The following is a 6,000-nucleotide window of genomic DNA, read 5'->3' on the forward strand; positions in this document are numbered from 1 at the left end:
TCCCTTCACACTTTCAACACCAGAACCATGTGAAGGAGACTCTTACACATCACCAAGTCCTGCTTCCAGCTGGAAATGGAGGTTCGGGTCCCCTCTGTGTGCTGATCCTAAGGAAATACCTCCCAGAAGATTTCGCCACAGTGATGCTGGTCTCTTGTGACTTACAGCTGATTTTTCAGCCCCAGCTAACCAGCATCAGTTGTCCCAGTAAAGCAAAGGTTTTGTTTCAGGTTCTGGTCTGGCTTCCATCGTCTACAGCTCTTTCAGCATAACTGTTCCAAGCTCCACTGCAACAAACTCTGAGCATACAATGGCTTTTCCAGCCCAAAGTTCCAAACACTTCCACAGTCCTCTCAAAAACACCAAGGTCAGGTCTGTCACAGCAATATTCCAATCTCTGGTACCAATTTGTGTCCTAGTTTGTTCTCTATTGCTGTGACAAAATACTCTGACTACTACCAACTTGGGGAGGAAAGGGTTTATTTGGCTTACGTATCCCAGGTTACAGTTCATCAGGGAACCCAAGGTAGGAACTCGGAGAAGGAACCTGGAGGCAGGAGCTGGAACACAGGCCATGAAGGAATGCTGCTTACTGGCTTGCTCTCCTGGCCCTGCTCAGCCTGCTTTCTTATGCAACACAGGCCCACCTGCCGAGGGGTGGCACCACCCACAGTGGGCTGGGCCCTCCCACATCATTCATCAAGATGCCCCTCAGACATGGCCACAGGCCAGTCCAATAGAGGCAATTCCCCAACTGAGGCTCCCTCAACCGAAGTGTGTCAAGTTGACAATAAAGCTATCCAGCACAGAGATTAATTGTTCATTCAGTAGACAAATCTCATTATATTCATAATATGGTGGTGAAAATCCATTCCAAAACACTTTTGTTCTATACAGAAAAAAGTTCTGCTTTTTATTAACTATTTTTGAGACAGGGTCTCCCTGTAGCCCCAGCTGGCTGTAACTCAATATGGAGACCCAGCTGGCCACTATCTCACAGAGATCTGCTTGCCTCCACCTCCCAGGTGCTGGGATCAAAGCTGCACACCACTAGTAGGATGGGTATTAAATTTACTTTTAAGTATATAAAATTACTCACAAATTTTAAGGGAATGCATATTTATTCTAAAAGATACAAAAAAATTCACATTTTTAATTTTAAAACTTTTTATTTTTGTATGTGTATAAGTGTTTTACCTGCATGTATGAAATGCACCCATGACTTTCAATACCTGTGGAGGACAGAAAAGGGCACCAGATACCCCTGGAAATGGAGTTAAGAACAGCAGTTAGCCACTGTGTGGGTGATAGAAACCAAACTGTGGTCCTCTGCAAGAGTATCCAGTGCTCTTAACTACTGAGCCATCTTTCCAGCCCCCAATATTCTTTTTTCTTTTTCTTGGAGACAAGGTCTCACTCTGTAGACCCTGTTCCAGCTGGCTTCGAACTTGCTATGTAGACCATCCCATGCTGCCTTGATCTCACAACAATCCATTCTCTTCAGCCCTGAATGTTGGGATTAAAGGCATGTACTTTCATGCCCAGTCCCAGTATTCATACTTGTTTTTTGCTTTTGGTTTTGGTTTTCCAAAATTTTCAATTGAATTTTTTGCAAATTTCATAAGAATATATTTTCATCATATTTTGACTACTTCCCCTGTCTGTAGTCATAGCACCCCTCACCAGATTGCAAGTATTCTGTCATATATGTTAAGGCCTATTGGGTCAAGCTTGGGATACCAAATGCCCTTCAATGTGAGTCCACTGGAGCCTGATCAACCTATTCCCAGCTGGGCATGGTGGCACACACCTTTAATCTCAGCAGAGAGGAGGGATCTCTATGAGATCAAAGAGATAGAAGCCATTTCGGTCTCAACAGGCAGTTCTAGGCCACCTCTAGCTACAGGGAGACCCTGTTTAAAGAAACCAATGCCCTCCTGTGAGCTAGAACTGTGATGCCCTCCCATGAATCTGGAGCTGAGGTTCCCTCCTGTGAGCCAGAGTTGTGGTCCCCTCACACAACCTGGAGCTTTGGTGCCCTCCTGTAAACCTGGACCTGATGTCATTGATTGTAAGCAGGAACTGTAGTTTCCCCCCATGAGCCAGAGTTGTGGTCCCTTCCTGTGAACTGGAGCTGAGGTCCCCTCCCCTCCTATGTACTGGAGCTGTGGCCTCCTCCAATGATCCTGGAGCTGTGGTCTTCTCCTATGAACTGGAGCTGTGGTCCCTGCCTGTGAGCTGGAGCTGTGGACACCTACCATGAACCATGGTTCCACATCCCTCGGGTGGTAGGTGGGCTGTTGGTAGAGCATAGTAGAGCACAAAGGATTTTCTAATCTTAGGCAGCAGTTTCAGTCTTCTTTGAATGACTACATTCCCCACAGACCCCTCCCCTGAGGGCCCAGGTTGTGCATGCCAGAGGCTTTGCTTCTTATGATGGGGACAGGAGAGGCCAATGTTATTTGCAGATTCTGGACATGGGAGGAATGATTCTCTGGAATGGACCTCCTACCTCCCCTGAGGCCCAGCTGTCATCTCCACTCCACGCATGGTCCTGGATATCCAGACCTTGATGTTGGACCTCTCCCATTACCAGATACAGAGAGATTTTCCACTATTCTTCTATTACTCTTCTACAATCTCAATACACCTTCACCTGTGCCCTAATTGAACTTCTAGAAATAAAGCTTACAGTCTGGGAAGTTAAAACTAAAAGAAATAGAAAGGAGTGTAATAACACTGATATAATCCTCAAACTGAAAATATGTAATTAGATCTTAGAATATAAATTTGAAATTCTGTGTCTATAATTTTTGAATATTATTTGCTGACAAAACTGTACTACCAAGCTTCAACAACATGAAACTTGTCACTACTTCTACAATGTGAGTTTGCCACTCACTACCTTTCCAAATTCTGCACCTATACAAAGTCTTTCAATGTAATTATGTTACTTCTTGAAGAAAGCAATGCTAATAAATGTTTTAATAAACAGAATTTTTAATAAAAAGAAAAAAAAAAGCCAACTCTCCCTCTCCCAGTTAACCAATGGCTCCTCAACTAGGGCTGGGGGGGTCTTACTCATTTTCTGATTTCTATGCTGTGTTTTTGTCTACTTTAAGCTTCTGTGGGTCTTGTGCATGCTGTTATTATTGCTATAAGTTCATATGAGCAACTTCCCAGACACCTGGAAAGCTGTTTCCTTATGGTCATCTACCACCCCTGGCTCCTACAGTCTTTTTGCTCTCTCTTCCTCAATGGACCCTGGGTGCAGAGTTGCAGAAGTTTGATATAGGGTCCTATCCAGGGACAAGCACTCTGCAGTCTCTTTTTTTCTGCACTTTGTACAGTTGTGGCTTTCTCCTTGATCACCATCCATTGCATGAGGATGCTTCACTGGTGAAAGTTGAGGGATGCACTAATATTCTTTTTTCCCCCTGTTCCACTGTACCCTGAGCCTTAGATGTAGAGGTTGTATAACAGATGTGTCACTTAAGGCTGGGCACCTCACAGATATTTTTTCTCTGCATTTCACTAGTCATGGAATTTTGTAGTAGTTTCCACCTGTTGCATAAAGTAGCGTTTTATATGAGGGGGAAAGGTACCCCTGTCTGTAAGAGGATGCATATTTAGAATTAAAGTAAGAAATTACATTGATCAAAGGATGTAGTAAAAAGTATGTTTTTCTCTAGCTCTATGACCTCTCCAGCCATGTGTAGTTGGCGATTATGTTTAAAATACTATACATGAGTTAGCGCCCATTGAGTGGGCCTTAATCCCAATTAAACAGCTGTTGACTACTTCCAAGATAGTGCCACTACTGCACCAAAAGTGATAGCAATGTCTTTCTTGTAGTGAAAGCATTTCCCAGAAACTCAGCTTTCTTTACCCACTACAGCCACTCTGCTTCTTGGTGTCAAAAAAAGAATAATTAATTTTGTCCTTTTTGTACTGCATCAACAGTGGAATTGGTGCTTGCCACTTTTACAGAAAGCCCAACAGATGTTAGAAATGTTCATTATGTTTGTGGGAGTTGTGTCACCATGGAAACCACATTTAGATAGATGATTAGATGTTAGATGATAGATGATAGATAGATAGATAGATAGATAGATAGATAGATAGATAGATGATAGATAGATAGATAATATAAATATAATGTTCTGTTATACAGGTAATTAATATTTTTCAGAGCATAAACCAACTGGTATTTATTTATGAAGTATCTACAATATATGTCATAACTCATAGCATCCATGAAATCTGAACTGATAACTGTATCTAAAAGCCAACATAGGACATAGCTAAAAAGTAGGGTTGCCCCCCTGGAATGCAAAAGGCCCAATATGAAATGGACAGACATGGTCATTTCCACAAGAAGCAAATGTTAAAGTTTCCCTGTAGACATGTCTACAGAGAAGGCTGCAGTGACTCTTCATTTCCAGTGAGAAGCCCAGATGAGACTGTCCCTACAACCCTATCATATTACCAAAAGGCCTGGCAATTCCTATTACAGTCATTTGACAAATGAAAACAGAATTAAGAAGCTAATAATTCTACTATAACATGTCTGAGAATTATTGTTATGTTTGTTATTACAGAAAGCTGCAAATCCAGAGAAAAACATGGTCAAAAAAGAATTTATGACTATTCTGCTTTTCTGATTCTAATAGAAAAACATACTTTAGGTACTATGTATCTGGCACCAAGAAAATAATTTCCTTAAGCTGTCACCTAACCTGAGTCAAGCATGCACCCCAAACTTTGCAAACTCTTTGCTGCTGTTTTGCAGTGCATCTTTCTAGTTATTCTGATTTTCAATTTCTTCAATATCTAAAAGGTGATACTCTGGATAGTGGACATATATATCTTCAAACAAACAAATTAATCTTACAACTTGCAAAACTTTCTCTGATGGTTTCAGGTAGTATATATTGGATGACTCAACAGTACCCAGGGGAAACCGAGAAGCATAATTTGCTGAACTAGAAATCATATATCATAAGAGAAAGCCCAAAAGGCCCCACCTCCATCCCAGAGGCTGTGAGTGCACTTCTGTGACCCGAATTTCCTCTGTGGGTCTCCTGCGCGATCAGACAAACAATATATTTTATGTCTATTTTTTAAATTTCAAAGGAATGTGTACCCAGTGCCTAGCCCCACACCAAGCCTCAGAACCCACCTTATCAGACCCTGCCACACCCATAATTTGTTCACACCTCTGGGGTCAGAGATCGCTCCAGGTTGTTGTAAATATAAGTCTATTCTTTCAGCTGTTGCCCATGACATTCCCATGGCTCGTGCATTTCCCCACAGCTCGCAGCTTCTCCAGCTAGGCTCATGGCTTCTGTCCCAAGATGGCTCCCAGCCACACACACCCCCATAGCCCACACTGCATGGCAGGCCCTGCCAATTGGAGGAAATAGCCAATCGGGAGACACTCCATCCCTTTCCTCCGGTCTTACAATCTTTCCATCCATCTTCCACTAAAGTCCCTATGCCTTGGAGGGGGTGATAGATGTAAGGCGATTTCTCTTGTATCATGGTAAGAGGAGTGGTTCTTGGGCCTCCCCATTAGTTGTCTTTAGGCTATGGCCACTGATCTATCTCAGTGGTGTTTCTTCTACTATAAAGACAAATGGAAGGAATTAGATACATTTAAACAAACATGAATGTAAATACAGATGCCTAGAAGATATCCCAGTAGGTATACTGTATTCATTAAACAATATACTCATGATGGCTTCTCCACTAGGGCCTGTAGCATTTCTTGACAAAAGGCATTGACCTGGTCTACAGCACCAGATGTGTGTTCCACCCCTAGGAGTGGGCCTTATCCAATTAGAAATTTGTCAGTTGTACGTATGTGGTTGAGCCATTATTGCACTTGCAGGTGTTGCTTGGCATGTTGGCAGTGTGCAGCATGCAGAGTCCATCATTGAGTAGATTTATAGGGGATCCTTTCTTCCCCAACCATCTGTGTGGTCACCGGCTGTGGCT

The sequence above is a fragment of the Nannospalax galili genome, unplaced genomic scaffold, assembly GCF_000622305.1.
Source record: "Nannospalax galili isolate Female #2095 unplaced genomic scaffold, S.galili_v1.0 scaffold1014, whole genome shotgun sequence".
Lineage (NCBI taxonomy): Eukaryota > Metazoa > Chordata > Mammalia > Rodentia > Spalacidae > Nannospalax > Nannospalax galili.